Source organism: Nylanderia fulva, unplaced genomic scaffold (genome assembly GCF_048542155.1).
Source record: "Nylanderia fulva isolate GAGA-0341 unplaced genomic scaffold, ASM4854215v1 Scaffold12, whole genome shotgun sequence".
NCBI classification, from domain to species: Eukaryota; Metazoa; Arthropoda; class Insecta; order Hymenoptera; family Formicidae; genus Nylanderia; species Nylanderia fulva.
The window spans coordinates 5,572,881-5,596,053 of record NW_028189409.1 but is presented as its reverse complement, the minus strand read 5'-3'; the positions used below and the strand labels follow the sequence as shown (position 1 = coordinate 5,596,053).

General features: G+C 33.2%; 1 protein-coding gene across 3 annotated transcripts in view; it reads right to left on the bottom strand.

The window, feature by feature from the left end:
* LOC114935272 (uncharacterized) overlaps nucleotides 1-22,625 on the bottom strand; it is a 58,402-nt gene extending 35,777 nt beyond the window's left edge. For 2 of the 3 annotated variants that reach the window (XM_029308043.2, XM_029308047.2), the window contains exon 1: nucleotides 21,730-22,625. The gene's annotated coding sequence lies outside the window, so the exon portion shown is untranslated. Of the gene's footprint in view, nucleotides 1-7,019; nucleotides 7,079-21,729 lie in introns of those variants that run through there. The other variant, XM_029308045.2, reaches the window with a different exon arrangement.
* Between the last annotated feature and the right edge of the window lie 548 nt (nucleotides 22,626-23,173).

The window sequence follows — 23,173 nt, the reverse complement described above, 5'->3', positions numbered from 1 at the left end:
GGCGCGGCAAAGATCGGGCCACCTAGAAGTCGACTTTCAATCGGCACACATTTCTCGTTCGCCTATACGTTTCGGAAGATTTAATATAGACGGTACGCTAATCATTTTCCGGGCGGTTTCGAACAAAGTCCGCGCCTCGAACAAATCGGCCGAAATAAACGCGTTCCGACCGTTTATCCCGCGAATTATACCGTTATAAATTTGCAGGGTTGAGTAATAACTAGTTAATTATTGTAGTTAAAAGTTAATAACTTTTTACTTATTAGCTTAGCTAATTTAAAATGTATTAATTTTTAACTTCAACTATATATAATTATTTTTTATCTTAAACTTATTAACTTTTTTCCCAAGTCAAATTTTTTTTATCTCTAAATATACCATTATTATTTTTTTATAAGTTATAAACGTATTATTTTTAAATTAAAGTATTATTAATTTTTATGTACATTTGTCATCAATTGTAATTACCAAAAAATATATTTCTATATAAAAATCAAAATTTCTTTGCTATTTGTTATTATAAATTTTTAAAGAATTAACAAACAAAATTCTAATTTAATATAAATAATATTTTTAAAAATTAACTTTTGATTTAACTTCAATTAATTTAATCTTAACTTAACTTTAACTGAGTTAATTTTTTTGTTCATGTAACTTTTAACTCAACTAAATAAATATAAGCAACTAACTTTAACTTAACTTAGTTTAACAAAATCATTAACTTATCCAACTCTGTTTGTTCTGCGTTTGTTTGCCGATTTTCTTTACACGCAAACGAGATTTCGTGAGAAATCTCAAATTAGAGAATCACGCGCGAATAATCATGAAAATAAATCGACGACGACGAGTTCTGGCATTTCGAAACACTCCTTTAATTAACTGTGCCGCCGAAAAAAAATCATATATTAAAATAAGTGAAATATATATAACGGCAGACGTTTCTCGATGATCTCAATGGTGAATGTTTCCGGCCACTAAATTTTATTGCACTCGATTTTCGTCGGGACAGAGTGGACCACCTCGAAACCGCGTTAACGAGTCGAGTTGCGCGATTGACACACATTTTGTATCTTTGCGGGGCATTTTATTCCGCAATTAAACGGCTCGTTCGTTATCTATCGAAAAATTAATTATCTAGACCACCGTATAATTACACAAAAAGAAAGCTGTGTTTGTATCCGTAAAACATTATGGTAAAATGAAGAGAGACAAATGGAATGGAAAAAAATAATTTATATACATTACAATAATTATATAACAAAAATTACATCAATTATATATAATTATATAATATTTCAGATAACGGAGACATATCAGCGAATTTGCTTATTTTTTATAGAACCGGTTAATTTTATGTGATTTTTTTCACGTCTTTTTAAAAAATATGCAATCAGATCAGGCAAGTATTGAGAATGTTGAGATGAAATTCACTCGAAAATAAATTTTTAATTCGCAAGAATGTAGTACGAGTCTTCCTGCTGAAAGATAAATTTACATTCCTATTTTAATATTAATATATTAATATATCATTAAAATTAATATAAAACCGTAATGTGTATATATATATATATAAGATTAAATATTAAATTCTTCATCTTGTCGAGTCAATAATTTAGAATGATGCTGCGTGACTTTTGCAAATCCCGCTTAATTGTGCTCAACTTTTTTCGAATAATTAAGACGGAGGAGGGGATTAGTAGATCCGAATGTTTAACGTTTTTTCGTGGAATTAGCGCGCCGTAAAACATCGTCCTTTATGCATCGTTGTACGTCACTAATGAAGTTGCTTTCACGGAAGTTCCTGCCGCACGGTATATAACGCGCATTAATTCCAATTTATTTATAATTGCGATCGCAGAAAATTATGGCCGTCGTAAAGGAAAGCTTTATAGCGTCGTTATATATTATAACGCGTGCGACGATGCAACTAACAACGTAATGCTAACGTGATAAATATCCGACAGGATCCCCTCTCGTTTTCTGTTAGCCGTAAGCTAAGTAAGTAAGTCTACGTCTTGGCAAATCTGCCCTACTGTTCATGAACGTGGGAGAGACGCACAAAGGAACAAACATGCATTATGTGTATATTTAATCACGGATTTCACTGCCACAATGTTTTCTGTAGATCGTAAAAATTTTCACGATGACAGTAAACGGATTACCACGTGTTATAGACTACGCACGGAGGGAATTTTCTCTTAGAATTTACTCTTACAAAAATCATGGTAATTGTGAGACACTGTATTGTAAGAATTTTATACTTGAGAGTTTTTCTAATTAAATATTTACCACAATAAAAATATTAATACGTGTACAGTAAAATTAATCGAATATATTTTATATCTTATTGTGTTAAATATTAATATTTTTCATTGCAGTAATTAAATTTGTATGTGTGTATGTGTAGGTAACTATTTACATAGACACTATAGTGTCATATATTTATTGTATCCTACAAGGAGAGAATTTTCTCTAGAATTTACTCTGAAAATCATGATAATCGTCGTATTGGAAAAATTATATGTATAAGAGTTTCTCTGATTAATATATATTTTACCACAATAAAAAATATTAATATCTACCACAATAAGGTATAAAATATGTTTGATTAATTTTACTATATACATAGTAACATTTACTATTTTTGAAAAATATTTTTTATTAAATTAACTAAAATTTTTGTTGTGATTAATATTAATATTATTTTATTAATTAAACATATAAAAATATTTAAATGAAATATAACGTAATAAATCTAGCAAAATGTACATCTCACTTAAATACCAATATATGTTCAATGGACAAAATAGTAATTTAGTTGAAAGCTTAGTCAAGTTAACAATTTTTTTCAGTGGAGAAATTCTTATAAAATTCTTGCAATACCATATATTATCCCATGATTACCATGATTTTCAGGGTAAATTATAGGAAAAAATTCTCTGTGCATAAAAACTTGCGACACTTACTCATAAAAATGACGGAGCAATTAGTATAAGTGTATTTCGAGCATCTTTCGTTTTTATGAAACTCGATCCTTTTACCGATTGTGTATCATTATACTATACAGGATGACTCTAAAATAGGTCGTTCAATTTCGCGGGCAAAGAGGCGAAGAAGAGAAGCGCTAGTAGAAATGCAATCAAGTCGCGATTACCCATCGTGAATTAGCTTTATATCTTGTGAAAACGATAGCAAACAGCATTTCGTCATTAGCGTATAACAGGTAGATTTCTCATGCTCTGCATTCGTTTATTCGTGTATATAGCAACAGCAGCAGCAGCGCATCACAGAACTCGCTCGTTAATCGACTCTTGGCTTTCGCGCGCGCGCTCGCGTTTCGAGAAAGCGCATACAAATGGCACATTAATACTCCGCGAGCACATTTCGTTTCGAATTTCCGAGACGATTCCTCCTTCCCTTCTTCCGCGAATTATCCCTTGATTTTTGGGTCGGACGACGATATATGCAGGACAGATCTGGTTATGGCCCGGACGGACCGTGACGGCGAAACGCTCTAACGGACGTTGCTTCTCCGGAGAAAAAGAGACCCAAATCCATCGCGAACAAAAGCGGTTCTAATTTGTTCCGAACCGGCACACACATACACGTATATGTATACTTTGAAACTGGAACAAAAATAGCAATGCGCGCCAAGTGAATGCATCTTCTTCTATCTATATATTCGCTGCAACGTGAAATAATTGATTGCATCTCGTTACCACGTTAACGCTGATGTGGTGACTTTCGACGAAAGTGAAATTACGAGAGAGAAGTTCAGTCCACTTTTAGAACTTGAAGAAATTTTCACACATATCAGAGATATGGCCCTATTATAAGCGTGAATATTCGATTCGTTACGTAAGACTATAGTTTTTATTAACCTTCCGCCGACTAAATGGGTTTTCGGCAAAAAGTGACTTTTAAGTTGAATGAAGAAAGTTCGTACAGAATCTCGTAATTCTCGCGGAAAGATCTAAGGAATTTTAATTGCTTTAATTACAAGTAATAATATACATGGTAATTCATTAGATATATATCTGTGTCTGAAAATATATAATATATTCTATATAGTAAGATAAAAGAAAGTACATTAAATTTTCTTTCTTTTTAATGCAATTAAAGCAGAGTTGGGTAATAATTAGTTAATTAGTTAAAAGTTAAAAAACTAATAACTTTTAACTTAGCTTAGTTAATTTAAAATATATTAATTTTTAACTTTAACTAGTTATTTTTCACCTTAAACTTATCAACTTTTTTCCCAAGTTAAACTTTTTTATCTCTGAATACCATTATTGTTTTTTTATAAGTTATAAACGTATTATTTTTCAATTATTAAAGTATTATTAATTTTTATTGTTTTATGTTCATTTGTCATCAAATGTAATTACTAAAAAATATATTTCTATATAAAAATCAAAATTTTTTTGTTATTTATTATTATATATTTTAAAAGAATTAACAAACAAAATTCTAATTTAATATAAATAATATACTTAAAAATTAACTTTTGATTTAACATCAGTTAATTTAATCTTAATTTAATTTGAAATGGGTTACCTTTTTGTTCTTAAAACTTATATAACTAAATTAATTTTATAAGCAACTAACTTTAATTTAGTTTAAAAAAATTACTACCCAACCCTAAATTAAAGCAAACAGGATTTACGAGATAAAATTTACGGACCAAATATAATGAAAGCATATATTAATAAAAATGCGTAAGAAATTGATTAATGGTACTAAATAATGATGCTTAAAAATAACTATGCAAAATACGTAAAGCGTGAAACTATATTAGGTTTTCCATTTTACTAGCCAGGTAAAACGTCGCTTCAGACCAAATAATGTTATACATGGTAATTCATTAGATATATATCTGTGAGTCTGAAAATATGTTATAGTACATAGTAAAATAAAAGAAAGTACATTAAATTTTCTTTCTTTTCCATGTAATTAAAGCAAACAGGATTTACGAGATAAAATTTACGCACCAAATATAATAAAAGCATATATTAATATAAAAATGCGTAAGAAATTGATTGATGGTACTAAATAATGATGCTTAAAAATAGCTATGCAAAATACGTAAGGCGTGAAACTATATTAGGTTTTCCATTTTCCTGGCTAGTTAGAACGCCGCTTCGGATCGGAGAATGGATTTCTCGTTTCAGTCCAGTCGACAGAGGGTGAGAAGACTAGGACACCTAAGATATATGAAGAGGCTGAGTCGGCGAAGAAGAGGTTGAAGCGCGCGTGTTTAGGAAGCGCGCGCGACTAATCAGTGAAAGTGGCGCGTTCGATCACGGCAAGTGGTTACGGTTATTTTAAGAAGGAATCAGCTTGACCCAATTCACACGAGGGGGATTCCGCCACGGGCGGACTAATCGCTCCTTGAGCACTCGAGATCGCGAAAGCCGCGAGGAAAAGCTGTCGTCCTCCTCCTCATCCTCTCGCGTCCTCCATTAGGATTTTTCTCCGAGTGGATTACGTTTTTCTTCCCGCCTCTCATTTGTCGGAGAAGAATGCACACTTTGCCGCTCCATAATTCCTTTATTAAAAGATTCGTGCGAATCGGATAGACAATTTTCTCTTCTATCGAGTCTCCGTCACTCCAGATAGAAATATCAAAGATGTTCTTCGGAAATAAACATTGTTTTTATTTATATAAATTTCAAGATATTTTGAATATCTCCTTTTTTCATTTAAATAAGTGAATTTTTAGCAAACCTGTACAATTGGAAAATTTTTAATTTTATTCCTTTGATATAAAAAAATTTTTAATAAAAGTTTCGGTTCTCATATAGATAAAAAAATGCAAATGCAATGAGATATTAGTCATCCACGGGGAATAAACTGTCGGGACGTCTTTATTCAAAATTATATTCATTTAATAATTCGATCGCACACAGAGTATCGAAACTTTCTAATAATATTAACCTCCGGCTATTGATTATATTGTTTTCAATCTAGCGCGCTCGCCTACTTCTGGAAGCGGCGATAATTCTCGTATTAGCAGTCGGATAATGCTCGTTACTGATCGATCGTCTATTCCGGAGACTAATTTCATCCGCACGGATGCAAGTGTATTAACGCTTAAAATTGCTTTCGCGTCAGGCGCGGTGAGACTTTCTATCGATACTGCGAGATTAAAACTTTCCAATCTTTTACACACACGTTTCATTCGGATCATCGAATCATCGCACGATTCACTTGTAAATGATCAAGGGAGATTATTAAGACTCGTTTTTACATCAGCGAATGTCGTGTTCGGTTTCATTTTTCTATAATCATTTCTCTATAATTCGCTGCTCGCTTGTTTTATCATATAATAATCATATATAATATGTATCATATATATTAATTTCTTACGTGTAAGAGTTAGCGCAGCATTCACCGAAAACTTTGTTTTCTTAAAATGCATATTTTATAAGTGTCTTATTCTCAATAGATATTCTTAATGAATAAGAATATTTCCGTCTTTACATGATGCTTTTTGGAATATCCTCTTAAATAAAGAATATATTCTGAATTTTTTTTGCAACTTGAGTTCCGCAATAAATAAATACAATAAATTAATAATAAATTTAAAAGAAATTAAAATAAGATGTGTATTTAACTTTGTCAATACATAAAAAAATATTCAATTATATGAATAAATAAAATTTATGTATGTAATCATTTTAAACAATACACTAATAAAAACACATCCCATTAAGTATATATTTTTACATGTCAAAAATATGTAATAAGAATATCTCTTTAGAGAATTTTCCTCTTAAACTAAGAGAATTTTTTGGCGCTCATTTTAGCGGAAGATTATGAAGATAAGCAGCATATATATACTTAAGAGATGAGTATACAATTTTTTCGGTGACGGTAAAATCCAAATATTGGTTTACTCGTTCCGACACCTGTCACCTTCAAACTCGTCTCAATAAATCTTCACACGGACAAGCGACTTCGACTCTCCAATACACTCAAATCTACTCGATATATCTCGCGCGAAGACTCCGACTCACCAATTTCGAAGCTGATCGTATTCCTCACGGTGCGGCCGTCCGTATCGTACAGGGCATGCGATCGATCGTTATTCCCGGCCCATCTCGTTCCCCGGTCGTTCCTACGAACACGCGGCCGTATTCACACATTCGGGGACGCTGATGAAGAAGACGCACGCGCGACGTGACACATGACATGCATCAGGCGCGACTGTCAAACACATGGATCGGGAGAGATGGAACGATGTCTCGGGGGAAAAAAAAAAAAAAAAGAGAAACCAAAAGCTTCGATCGACCTTCGATGTATCGATTTTTTGACACATACACACGCGTGCGGGATACGCGTGCAGAGGATCGCGAGAGATCCACGCGCGCTTCCTCGGCGTGCACGCGCTTCGACTACCGGTCGCGCTTTGCGGATCGCCTCATTGCGTCCATAGCGGCGTGAACGAGAGGAAGCCGAGAAGGAGAGGCGTAGTAGGGGAGAGGCGGCCTCGTGCCGCGACCACGTGTCGTCTCTCCCGCCAGGAGATTCCGACGCGAGAGAGAACGAGTCCGGATGCGATTGGATCGTCGTCGTCGTCGTCGTCGTCACGGTCGTCCTCGTCCTCGTCGCCGTGGGAGAGAAACTCCGCGTTGCACTTTTCCACGACCGGCAAGTTTCCCTGACAGATTTCTTGACACGAGACCCGGTAGCGAGAAGTTTCGCGAGTATATACGCGGAATAAAGATATATTTGACGTTTGCGCGCACGAAATCTCGATATCCTTTTCTCTCGAAATTAGCGCTCGCGCATAGCTATAACTCTGTAACGCGAAAATTGGGGATATCATTATATACCGGGGGACTCCCCCGAGGAAAGTTTCGCGTGCCACTTTGGCTACCATTAAATTAGACTGTAATCGACGAGGGGACGGGATAATACTGCTGATAGTGTTGCTGCTGGTGAAGCTGCTGCTGCGTAATGACAGACTTGTCTGTGACAGTTAGCGGACAAATTTATTTCAGCGAAAAGGAAAAAAGAAGTGCACACACTGAAAAAAATTTGTTAACTTGACTAAACCTTTTAACGAAATATTATTTTGTTAATTGAACATATAAAAATATTTAAATTAAATGTAACATATTAAATCTAACAAAACGTATATATAATATTTGACTTAAATACTAATATACGTTCAATTAACAAAATAGTAATTTAGTTGGTGGAAAGGTTCAGTCAAGTTAACAAATTTTTGTTCGGTGCACTTTTCTGAAAACCGTCTGTCTTCTTCCAACAACCATTTTACGTAACGAAGTGAAAATGAGCTTTCCCTCTGTTCTCGACATCATTCGAGCACCGAACACTTGTCATCTTCGCGGATCCGTGCACCCGCGTATATGTATATATGGAATAAAAATTCATATTATTGCAGCGAAGGAAAGAACTATCGCTGCGATCCCACTTATCTCGTCTATAAAGCCTCTCGATAATAATCCATCGGTGAAACTCGTCTATTAGATATATGACTTGCATCGAGACTGCATTATGGGCATAATTGTGCTCAGATGATTTTAAAATTAGCTAGATAAAGATGAGATAAAAATATGTAAATTCATCCTAGATAAGATGAAAGTGATTTTGTTTGAAATATATCTAGATAAAATATAAAATTATATATGGAGATTCATCTAGATAATAATGATTAAAACTGCTTGTGTAAACACAGTTATACAAAATGTAAATTATAAATATAGGAATATAAAAATATATTCATATTTGTATTTACAAATTTTTAGTATTTTTTATATGCTATGATTTTAAATCAAATCATCTGAACATTATTCTAGATAATACTTTTTTTCATCTAAGATGCAGATATAGATAATACATATTTCTGTTATCTATATAAATATAAGATGCCGCCAAAGTTTCATCTAGATGATCATCTATACAATTTTATTTAGTATAATTTATAAAAGCTCTTTAGAAAATTTTAAATCTACAAATAAAAAGGCAATAAGAGCTATACATAAGTATAGAAATATATTTGTGAAACGATTTATAACATAAATTATTAAAAATTATACAGAAGTAAGTTCAATTCGTCGTACGTTTCGGTTGTCTTTTCCAACCTTCTTCAGCGCAAATAATAATTAAAATATTAATATAAATTAACAATAAACTATTCATCAATGTCATTATAATAAAAATAAAAATAAATACAAAAATGTCCGGAGTCAAGTTATATGCTAACGCTCGAAATTTTATTTAGATAACAGCAAACACTGATTATGGGACTTTTACTAATCGGCGAGGAAAAACTATCGGTGTCGTCGCTATTAGAAGAAAAAAAAAAAGATGAAAGAAAACCGCGAGATAATGAAATGCCGAGGAACTTTTTTCGATACCGGCACCGCGGCGTGACGATAAAACCGCTGCTGAATTCCTTTCGCTCGCCTCCTCGTCGTCGTCGTCGTCGTCGCAATCAGTTCAACCAGCGAACGGAGCGGAAAGGAGTCAACCGCGACGACGAGGGGAGGATGAAGGAAGAGAGGGAGAGATAATGAACGTATTTACGTATATACACGCCTGTAGAGGTGTATATGCCGCGTAATTGCCAGCCGGTACCCGCGCCGTCCGTTCCTCTCGCTTTTGGACGAAGTGGGTCGTCCTCGTCGAGGAGAACACCGAGTGTTCTCGTCGAAGGGGCCGACGGCCCCGACTCTCCCGCCGGTCTTCTCTCTTACGTTAGTATCGCTCGGCCGCCAGCTCTACTTCCGCGAGTCGATCGTTTTCCGCGAGTCGCGGCCCGATCCTTTTTATAGCTTGACGGCAGGAAAAACGCCGGCGATAAAACCGCAACGCGCTTCTTTTCTTTTTTTACATTTTTTTTTTATTATTATCGAATCGCGAGGCACGTCATCCGGAATGTTATATATGTATATATATATATATGTATATGCATGGGCGTCTGCAGGAGGATTTACCCTTCCCTCCTTTGGAATCAAAATAAAAATTAAAAATTTGTTCTCCATTAAAAAAATGAAAATTTTTTTAAATTAAGAAAAAAATAATTATGTTCCCTTCTGGAAAAAAATTTGCGGATGCCCACGATCGTGTACACAGAGAGAATTTTCTCTTAAAATTTACCCTGAAAATCGTCATGGTAATCGTGGGATAATATGGTATTGGAAGAATCTGATAAGAGTTTCTCTGATTAATATTTATCACAATAAAAATTTTTTTTTTATTTACAATTGATGACAAATGGACATAAAAATTAATAACACTTTAATTTAAAAATAATACGTTTATAACTTATAAAAAACAATAATGGTATTATTAGAGATAAAAAAATTTAACTTGAGAAAAAAGTTAATATTAAGTTTAAGGTCAAAAATAACTATATATAGTTGAAGTTAAAAATTAATACATTTTAAATTAACTAAGCTAAGTAAAAAGTTATTAACTTTTTAACTTTTTTTTAACTTTTAACTAATTAACTAATTAAAACATAAAATATGTTCGATTAATTTTATTATGTACATAGTAAAATTTACTATGTACATATTAATATATTTGTTATTGCGGTAAAATATTAATCAAAGAATCTCGTATAAAAATTCTTCCAATATCATATATTGTTCCACGATTACTATAATTCTTAAATAATAAATAAATTCCAAGAGAAAATTTTCTCCGTGTACGACATGATAGATCGCTCGAGCTTCTCATCGGGAATTTATGGCATGGCAAAATTCGATTCGAGTGACAAGGTCATGTTATGGAAAATCGATAAGAATAAAAAATCTTGATTAAATCCTGCATATTTATAATAAACTTCTGCTCATGCGATAATTGTATTTTATTGACTCGTGACAAAATCATTAATAAAGAAATTGCATTCCTTATCCTTTATTCAACAATAAATTTAATATCTCAATTGGAGATTTTATTCTTAATTATCGATTTGATAATATCTTGCGGAAAACTCGAGCACATACATATATACGTACATACACATGCATTGCAACTAAATTCGCTTTCGTCGAGACGTAAGATTCAGCTGCATCTTACCTCTCACGATAAAGTGAAACAGGGTCATTGGAAAGGAGTATTACGGATCAGTGATTTGGACAGCCTGACGTTTCGAGAACGGAAGGAAAACACGCGGATTTTGACACAACAATATACAACTTTCATCAAAATAATCCAACAAAACAGTCACACGAATTATACAGACTTTGTATTTGTACTTTATATTGCTAAAAATGTTATAAATCTTATAAAATAAATCAAATCATATAAATTATTTGATTATTAATTGCTGTAATATTTGTATATTCTTAATTGTGATTAACTTATTTCAAATAATATTTTTAAAATTATTTTTTGCTCTCAATTTTCTTCGATATTTAATTGTCAAACAATATAGTATTTAAGAAAGAATCTTAGCTTCTAATTTTATAAAAATTCTTTTTAAACATTATTGTTTCAAGAGAAGAGAGAAAGCGCGTTTGATCGCAATGAGATCAAACAGATGAAACGATTCGATCAAATCTACAAAGTCGACGATTAAAAGTCGAGATTAAAAGATCAACGGAATGGAAAGACATAAGTACGAAGATACGCGAGAAGATTTATAGCTGCGTCATTGCGCCACATAAACTAATCGAAAGGAAGAAAGAAAGATTTTCCAAATAGAGAAAAGCGTACAGTTAATAAGTTAATATGCGATTGAGTGACAGACGTGAACGAAGGGCGGTTAATCGAGCGAGTGAAACTTGTATCGGGGTCTCACGCGCCTATATAGAGACACTCGCGCCGCTAATTAGCCGACAATTGTAGCCAAAGTAGCTTAACAAACGTACTTTCTTCTCCTCTTCTCGCAGAAACGTCAGCCCCTCCACCCGTGAAAACGCTCGCGTTAATTAACGCGCGCGCGTGCGCGCAACTTCGTATTAAATACGCCGACTAATTGCACACGTAGGCGAGCCGTATAGTTGCCGACGTGGTATTGTTGAGCTAGATATCCCGGGCAAATAATGGGAAAGGCTCCTCGCGCCGTATATGCCTTGCGATTCAGACTGGAAATGCATATAAATGCCTGATGAAACCGAGATTTTTTTTCGAGAATGCGTTAAATGGGTTATAAATCGGGGCTGTTGCCCCATAATTATATACGCGGTGACACGATTAATTATGGTAAGCCGAACTCGCTCGAAGGGGAATAAGTTGTTCATCATTTTCTAGACGCGATGCGAAGCGATTTCTCGAAGGAAGAAGAGAAAGAGGAATTATCGCCCAATTTCATTGTTTGCTTGGAAAAATTTGCCGTGTTAAAGTATTTTTAAATATCCGATGTACCTATGTATGCACGGAGAGAATTTTCTCTTAGAATTTATCGTGAAAATCATGGTAATCATGGGACAATATAATATGGGAAGAATTTCTCCACTGAAAAAAATGTGTTAACTTGACTAAATCTTTCAATTAAATTACCATTTTATTAAATAAACGTATATTAATATTTATTATAGGTACATATATTAAGATTTAAGGCAAATATACGCTTTGTTAGATTTATTATGTTATATTTAATTTAAATATTTATATATTTTTTCAGTGTCTGTGATTAATGTTAATGAAAATAAAAAATATTAATTAATTTAATAAAAAATATTTAAAATATAGCACGAACATATTTTTTATCCCTCATTGCAATAGATATTAATATTTTTTATTGTGATAAATACACATATTTTTGATCAGAGAAACTCTTATAAAATTCTTCCAATATTGTCCCACGAGTACCATGATTTTTAGGATAAATTCTAAGAAAAAAAATCTTCTGTGTGCATAACAAATGATAAATCGTAAGATTCAATCGTGGAATTCGGAATCACCGCCGGAACGAAATTAACGCAATATATATACGTTCCCTCTCCCTCTGTTCTCGGGGTCCGGAGAAAATCGCCTCATTTCGGATGCCGTCCGTTGCCCTTCCTCATCCTCCTTTCTTCGGAGATGCATGCGCCTCCTCGAGTGATTAGCCCGGGGTTTGACCACGCCGAGATGAAACTTAGAAAAATTCCCTATCCTCCTTCTTCCTCTCTCCTTCTTTCTCCTCTTTCTACTCCCCAACTACGCACTGATAAATGCCTAAAATTACTGGTTAGACTGGTATCGGGCTCGTTAATTGCCCGCTCGTTATAAGGGCAACAAACGTGCAGAGGAGAGAGGGTATATAAAAGGAAGAGGATCCTTCTTTTTTTTCAAAAACAGCGGCGGAATATCACGAGGCCGCTAACGATACTATACATTCTCGCAAAAGAGATTTCCTTCGCCCGGGATACACATTTTCGGACAACGGCGAACCCCGAATAATGGCGGGTCGTCGACTCTGCATAATAATATACTCTCCGGTATGAGACACAATCGCGTTCTTTATTTTCTCCGGTAAAGAGTTCTATCGAAAAACCGGGGGCTCTTTCTCCCCCTATCATCCCTCTCTTCCTTTCTCTTCTACCCTTTTTTAATGTAGCGTATACAACACATAATCGACGTTTTCGGCTCGTCCTTAATTAACTACGGGTGTCTGACATAAGGTGTCGCACCGAAAATATACAAGTATGTAGATCTTGTTGTTTGGAGACAATTTTTTCTCAGCAAAAATATTGAGGTATCAATATTGAGGCATAAATAAAGTTTTTCGCAGGGTCTGGTAATAACTAGTTAATTAGTTAAAAGTTAATAACGTTTAACTTATCTTAGCTAATTTAAAATGTATTAATTTTTAACTTCAATTAGTTATTTTTACCTTAAACTTATTAACTTTTTTCCTAGATTAAATTTTTTATCTCTAAATATACCATTATTGTTTTTTTATAAGTTATAAACGTATTATTTTTATTACAGTATTATTCATTTTTATGTTCATTTGTCATCAATTGTAATTACTAAAAAATATATTTCTAGATAAAAATCAAAATTTCTTTGTTATTTGTTATTATTTTATATCTGTTATTATTTAAAAGAATTAACAAACAAAATTCTAATTTAATATAAATAATATTTTTAAAAATTAATTTTTAACTTCAGTTAATTTAATCTCAACTTTAACTGAATTAATTTTTTGTTCATAAAACTTTTAACTGAATTAATTTTATAAGCAACTAACTTTAAGTTAACTTAGTTTAAAAAAATCATTAACTTACCCAACCCTGAATAAAATATTAACAAAACCACATTCTCCAAATAATTTCAAGTAGATTTTACTTTAACAAAATTTCAATTTAAGGTTTAGTTATAAAGATACACGATGACACAAATTGAGAACTTGTAAAAAATGATGGCTTACTCCCTCGACATTTTCGCTGAGGAAAAATCGTCTCCAAATAACAAGATCTATTTGTATATTTTCGGTGTGACACTTTATGTCAGACACCTTGTATATCGAAGCGAAAAAGATAGCCGGTACACTTTTAACGGCAGATTTATAACCGATTTTGAGGCGAGGCAGAAAATAATTTCGACTTGGTCGGCGAGAGAGACAATACTCGCGGGTTTCTGGGTTTATGGACGAGAGATGGTTTTTAAAAGGCTCTCCGTGACTTTAATGACGCTCGTTCGCGAATGTGTTTCGTTGGGTAGCCCCCTGCTCATTTCTCTCTCGTTCTTCCTCCTTTCTCTCTCCCTATTTCAAATATTGGGAACAGAATGTTAATGTTACGCGCAATAATATATCGGATAAAACTAATTATTTTTTTTTAACCGCGAAAGAATGTATAACAATTTTTATATCGAGCAAATGATAATATTTCTGTTTCGACATAAATGTCGATGTAAAATGAAGAAATAAATTCGCTCGTCGCATTGTAAGGGATGAATAATTCAGAACTTTTTAAATTACGAAAGCTAAAGTTCAGAAAAAAAAACTTGGCGCGATAAGGCAGGGAAATTGGAACGTTTATTCATGTCACAAGAGACGGGAAATGAGAAACGGAGGACAGAAAAGATGATGAGGGCATGCAATCTTCTCGTGTACTTTTGCCACGATAAAAAATTGCTAAGAATGTTTCGTATATACAGATTCGTCGAAATTTACGATACGAAAAATGCAAAGAAGCGGCAGTATAATATTAAAGCCGGCTTATATTGTTGCCCATATTCGACAGTCATGGGAAACAGTCGGATTGATTATATCAGGGTCCCCTTTCTGTGTTCCATTCATCGTATTTCCGACTCGAGGGAAGTGGGTCGGTTCGAGGTGTCCAGTTTGCAGAGACAACATACAGCTGGTCCCGATTAACGACTCGGCTTTATTTACGACAAGAATAACTGTGTACGTTTTACCGGAAGTTTTTCACACAACAGTGTTTGCTGTTATCTAAATAAAATTATATAGATAATAAAAATATGTATTATCTATACCTGTGTATCTTAGATGAAAAAAAAGTATTATCTTTACTAAATTATCTAGAATAATTTTTAGATAATTTTGGTTTAGAATCATAGCACATAAAATACTTAAATAAGTAGTAGAATTTAAGCAGTAAGCTTTTTTTATAACTATGTTTACATAAGCAATCTTAAAAATTATTATCTAGAAAATTATCTAGATGAATCGCCATATATAAATTTTATCTTTTATCTAAATATATTTAAAACAATATCATCTTTATTTTATTTAAGATAAATTTTATATTTTTTTCTTATATTTATCTAGCTATTTTAAAATTATCCAAGTCCAACACTGTTCACAAAGTTTCTCGTTTTCGTTGCTTCTTCAAAGAAATGTTTAATTGCGCAAAACGAATAGAATCATAAAAATTTCATCTTTCTCTTTCTTCTTAACCCACAATTTTTTTATTCCATATAAATAGGAAAATTGTTGATTGAACGCAAACAGTGGCTTTAGGCTACTCAAATATTAGAAAGTCAGAGCATTTAGGTTGCATTAACTGTCTGGCTTCAACAAGCACGCAATTTTCAAAATTTACCGTCTTTTATTCCGTAAATTATAATCCTCATACATCTCTATAATATATAAAGAAAGAGAAAAAAGTTACTTAAACGATTATAGTCATTAAAATAATGTTATAAAAAATATCTAATATAAAAATATTTGTGTAAAAATAAAATTCATATATAGCAAATATGAATACTTTTCTCAGAAAAATCTAAAAAAAAATAAATAAATTTTTAGGCCACTCGGTACAATGTAGATATGTATAAATATATAAAGAAAGAGAAAGAATATTTATTGAAACAATTATAGCCATTAAAATAATGTGATTATATAGAGGATATATATAAATAAAAATAAAATTAATAAATCAAATATTGGAAATATCTAATTTTTCTCAGAAAAATCTAATTGTACACAGAAAGAATTTTCTCTTAAAATTTATCCTGAAAATTGTGGTAATCGTGGGGCAATATATTGGAAAAATTTTGTTTCTCTGATTATATTTAAAATAAATACATAATAAATTTTTTTAATTAATTAATTTTAAATATTAACTATTTTTATTATGATAAATATATTAATCAGAAAAATTCTTATAACATTCTTCCAATACCATATTGTCTCACGATTACCATAATTTTCAGGGTAAGATCTAAGAAAAAATTCTCTCTGTGTAAAGAATGTATTGAAGTCAGTTGATAGACTAGAATGTAGATGTAAATTATGAACGGATGGACAATGCGATATGGCGTTATAACTTTTTTCGAGACAGCATCATCGCTAGACCCTATATAATGCGGTTGTATAACGACGCGATGCGCTTCGACGGCGACTTCTTCCTCCCGACTACTTGCTTGTAAAACAACTTGATATCCTATCCGCCGCATATCCGCGCCGCATCGTTTCGCTCTCGAGGTTCAATTAGAGACGTACGGATTTATCATTGCGCGGCCAATTAAAATGTAGGAAACGGAGAGAAGCTGCCGTTTCGTTCCGTTCTGTAAAATCGCGGCGTCGGGGCCCGGCTCGTAAATAATGTACGACATTCGGCACACATCGCGCTCTTAATTCGCTCTCCCTATCGACTTCTTTATCTCGAAATAAAAGAAAGCTATACATATATATTTACAATTCCTTCTCTCCGTTTTTCTTTCTCTCTTTTCGCGCCGGCCCGTTGCCGTTATTCCTCGGATTCCTTGATCCACCGTTAATGCACCGGAATTTCGGGACGCGCTAAGAGACACCGAACACGACAAACTTAAGGCCCATTATACCGGCTTCTCGCTTGTTGTCTCAAAAATAATTCATGTCCTTGATTATCTACGAGCTTCAAAAAAATTCAGCTGCGTCTGCGGAGACTAAGTAAGAATGTTTGTTGCCAACCGACAGAATTAAACTGCTAGTTAATGCTGGTAATTTATAAAATATATCGTATTTTTTCAATTGAGAGATTCTTCATCCATGGGAAAAATAATAGAGAGTGTGAGTCGTTTGTACTTTCGTACCAAAGTCAATTGACTAGCATCGGTTAAGTACCGCACACGTGTGGCTAACCCACATTTCTAATATTTTATCTAAACAAAAAAATATGTATTTGTATAAGTGCGTATTTTTGTGACATATATGATTATGGGTCAGTCAAATATTGAAAATTGTTCGTTGCGGTCGACGAACCTACGACTGACAGCCGCGAGAAAATCCCGATCAGCTGATTGTCACGTGCTCGCGGTCAGCTGCGTCTGTCATTGTTTCTTCGGAATATATGTTCTTCGGAATAGACGCGTAATGCAGAATAATATTGTACTCGCGCGAAGGTAAATCAAGAAGCGAAAGTTCCGTCACAAACGACCGCGATTACGCAAAATCCGTCTACGATAAAATCGAGAGTCCGCGCCGGAATGAATTTTCGTTTCTTTCGTAACTCTCGTAAATCGACGGGGCTATTAAGTTTTAGCGCCTTTGTCACGCGACGAGACGGGAAACGACCGGTTCTATTGTTTGCGAATGCAAACTCGCGGAACGTCATGGAGAGTTGCGTATTTATTGTATACATATACGTGCTTGCGAAAACAAAACTAGAAAGTACTTGCAAAATATGGAAGGAGCGTGAACGAAAATACGTTTCGATAATCGATGTAGGGGACCGTCTGCTTTTTTCCGCTTTTTTACTCGATTATATTAATACTTCTTTTGTTCAGTTATTCGTAATTGGTTTATTGTTAGTCGCAAACTGAGATTATACACTGTAAACAATATATATTGCGAAATCACCATAAGTATACAATTACAGAATAAATGATGAAAATTTTACATATACACAGAGAGAATTTTCTCTTAGAATTTACCCTGAAAATTATGGTAATCGTAGAACAATATGATATTTATATAAGAGTTTCTCTGATTAATATTTGCAATAAAAATATTAATATCTACCCAATAAAATATAAATAAATAATAAAAGAAATAAATAAATATGTTCGATTAATTTTACTATGTACATATTAATATTTTTTATATATTGTCCTACGATTACCATGATTTTGAGGATAAATTCTAAAAGAAAACTCTCTCCGTGTTTCCATTATTTATTCAACTATTTTACACTCAATGTTCACGTAATTTTATTTTTTTGCAGAGTGTAGAATATGATCTGTGACTCATCAAAGTGTTCAAGGTTACGAACAAGAAAGGGAGATTGGAGGGTAAAAAGAGGGGTCCGTGACGCTATCAGATTGTTTACCATCGGCCTTTCTCCCCCTCTCTCGCGTGCAGCGATGCAATTTCGGGAATTGTATAGCGTTAAGTGCCGCTCGTTGTAAAAAATGCCTGCCCGGAGGTGAGTGATTAACGATACCCTCGCAAATTGTTCGCCGTTTACGCGGTGAGAAACGAAAGAGATGAAACAAGATTAAGAATGCCTCCGAATAAATCGCGAGCGAGTGCGATTGCGACACATTATAAAATTTGAAAGATTTCTGTGTCCTAAATATTCAGCATAGGAATCTTTTTTCCAGCCATTTCTTTTTCAAACGCACATGTTTTATGCTCTTCGAGTATGTAATAATAAATAAAGGAAGAACTCTTAGATTAAATATTATAATTATTATAATATATTAATACTTTGGTCATATATCAGAATATATAATGTAATATATTTAATATGAAGGTATAATAAATTTAATAGTTTATGTAAATTTATTACTTCATTTAATAGTTTAATATACTACATATTACATTTAATAATATAGTGATGTAATGCATATGTTCATATCAGTATATTATTAAGTATAATATATGTAGTATATTAAATTATTAAAAGTATTAAATGAAGTAATAAATTAACATAAACTATCAAATATTTATATTAGGTATACTTTTATATTAAATATATTTATATCTTCTATCAATTTATTAATATACATTTCAATAAATGCATTGAATTACGATAATGCAAAATTGACGGAAATGTCTCATGTTTTTACTACTGACGCGATATATCGCCTTCTTTATCTCTATACCTTCAATCTCCGATACTGCACGCTTATTTGCTAGCGATAATTATTCTCGATAATTTCATCAATGCTCACTTTAACGACGCTCGGCCGCTATGGTCTCGTCAAATTGACGAACTCCATGAAATTGTCCCACCATGTTGGCGCCGTCGACGTAACAATATCACTAATACATGCGACGACGAAGCACCCGAGAGATTTTCCCGTCACTCCCGCGACACTATCACTATCACGTATATATGTACATATTATCATACGTGTTTACTCGCCCACCTACATATTTATTCTCACTTAATCTAAAATTGCAACTCGGCTAGTGCGATAATTCTTAGGACTCGTGAAATAATTACGACGACATAATTACGATCGCAGGCATTTAAATATTTCGACTTGCGATTCCAAACTTCTTTTCTGACATTTGCCGCGCTTATTTCGCGTTCGATCGATCGAGTTTGCATCCTAAATAAACTAAAAATATATATATAATATATTACATAAAAATATGTAAAATTACATAATATAATGAATGTAAAATTATAAGATAAATAATGAAAATGTATACATTTTACACTTATTATTTATGTAATTTTGCATACTTTTTTATGTAATATTATACATATTTTCTTAATATCAACAAACACGGATAAGATACTACGATGCGGCGAGACAAACGTGGGAAATTGACTATACTAAATTAACTAAACATGCCGACTTTCGATTCCGTTGATTCGGTTCTGAGATTCTGAATTCCGACTACGAACTCCGGAACTAATCAGACATTAACGATATTATGTATGTATCGAACAAAGAGCACGTTCCACTTGGTCATGAATGTTTCGTTTGAGTGTTCGATCGACCAATCAGGATAAAGAAATCCTCGTCCTATTTATCGTGATCGATTAAATGAGTCGAAACATTTATGCACTAAGTAGAGCGTATCTATAACTATAGGCGAGACTTAACGTACTTGCATATAATTCGAATATGAAACGCAAATATATAGGGTGTTTCTATATAAAAGTGAACAATCTCTCGTGGACATGTAGGACATGTAAAAACAATTCCATAAATTCCTATAAATTTTTTTTTTAAAAAGGCATATTTATAGACAAATATATCTGTCTTTAAAGTTAATATTTGAAAAACATTTTTCTTAAATAACTTATATTATTCTGTAGATTGTAATAATTATTACAAATTATAAAAATCTGCAGAGTGACATAAGAGTTATTTAAGAAAAATATTTTTCAAATTTTAACTTTATCTAGAGACAATCTTTATTCGATAAAGATTTTGATAAAGATGCGTTATAGAAGAAATATTTATAGGAACTTATGAGATTTATTTTTATCTACTCTACGTGTCTACAAGAGTATACCCATTTTTATCGAAACACCTTGCATGTCGTATATAATAATATTTATCACCCGTTATTATTACAAACATGTTGCGATATTCGTTAGATAAAACTGATTCGTTGCTCTAGATAGATATTGAAGACCGTGTGCGAAAAATAGATAAGAAGGAAGCGGTGCAGCATTTATCGCGTTTCTTAAAACTTTTGTTCAATGTTATCAAAAGTAAGTTATTTTATATATTTTTCAAAAGTAAGTTATTTATACATTTTATTTATGTGATTAAAAACGAAAGCGCGCGCTACGTGTGCGCCATTTCTCAAATTTATATTAATTTTTAATACTTTAGAACTTGAACAAAATTACATTTACTTAGAACAAAAATGCATTTTTCCTAATATTAATTTTATTTTTCCTCAGGTTAGTATTATTTCTCCTCAGGTTAGTTTTATTTTTCCTAATATTAGTTTTTTAATATTAGTTAATTGAAAAAAAGAGAAGTCACTGCGGTTCTTCCCTCCCCAAAAATAAAAAAAAAATTAGACATAGACAAAAATTAATTAAAAGTGATACGTGAACTTGATTGTTCGGAAAATAACAAAATTAATTTGTTGTCAGTATTAATTTGTTTCTACAAGTAATCTGACTTTTTATCATTTATCATAGGGTAAGCATTAAATTTTAAATGTTTTCTTAAATCATTATTAACAAAATAATTTCAATTCTAGCATTAACATTATTGTAATATATATAATTTTATAATTTTCTTTTTAATATGTCAAAAAATTTGTTACATTTCTAAATAACAAATATATACTATATAAATGCAATATAGATTTTTATTATATTCCTAAAAATAACAGTTAATCATTATTTTCCGAACAATGTAACAAACAAAAAATAAACTCACATTGCGTTGAGTCGACTACATAACCTGTCTGCTTTAATAGTATATCCGCTTTAATGTTCCACTGCTGCTCTGCTATAATCCCATATGATTTGGCACTGATCACTGCACTGTCTTTTCTATTATTTTATATTTGTAATAATTATTTACCGTACTTCACTACACACAGATGCACTTCGAAATGAACGGACGATACGAAAAAATAAGATCACTCGCGAATGCATTCGGCACTTTCGATTCCGCTCGATCACGTTCAATATCACATTCGTGAATAAAAACACGAACAAAATATCTGTTGAAAAAATATACTTTTCCAATTCCGGGAAAGCGAGCGTCCGAATATTAATTATATTAAACGCATCGAAATAACCTTAAATTAATTTGTGACATCTATTGAAGTCTATGGCGACATCTCCCGGCACGCCCTTCCTTTCCTTCCCCTCTCCCGCTTCCCCGATCAATTCGCGATCCTCCGAGACTTCCGGTCGAGACTCCCCGTCGACGTCCAGATGCACTTCGAAAAAATTATTCGATCCATCGCGTTGAAACACGACACTCCTGGATTGCACTCCCGTTTACTCGCGTTACTCGCGCACGAAATCCAGACGAAAATCGCGGATGCTTATTCGTACGCGAATAAAACCGACGCTCCGTTTTCAGCGTCGCCGCTTTTTTCAAGGCCAATTATTTGCGGGCCTCATCAAACGATAATGGCGACTTCCCCGCGACGCACTCAGAAGTCGCCGATATTCCAGAATTGGGCATTACACGGCGTTCGCGACGTACGCGGAAAGCGAGAACCCGACAACCGACAACCTACGCACTGCACGTCCGACGCGAGACTAGTTCCAAGGTGACCCGCACGCCGGCGCACGCTACGCGTCTAGCGGGAGACTGATCCCAATAGCCAATCGCGAGGCTCGATACGTACGGAGTCTCGCGATTGGTGCGCCGTAGGGTGCTCCTATCCGTATATAAGAGCTGCGTTGAACGACAGGCCAGACAGATGCTTCTCGATATTCCGCGTAGGTGGTCGGCGGATAATGCTCCTATTCGTCATGTTTGGTTATGGAAAAGGCTAAGAGAGAAAGGAAAAAAACATTCAACCAGTCTTGCGCTCAAAAAAGATTGATAAGAAATTTTAATTATGGATTGGAGATAATTATAAATGGCCCTTTTTAGGGCCTCTAATTTCCAACGGAGGACGTCATTCGTTCGCAATTCTTTTCCTTTATATGATATTTTTCTGTATGCAATTACATATAAATAGAAAATACAGATGATTGAATTGTATTATTTAAAACCAACGATTCTAAAACTAATTATTCAAAACAAAAATACTTATTGATTCTATATATTTAAATATCTTGCTGTATTAAAATATATAGATTTTATACATTTAATTATACATGTAACTATTATATTGAATCTCTATTATATTAATTTT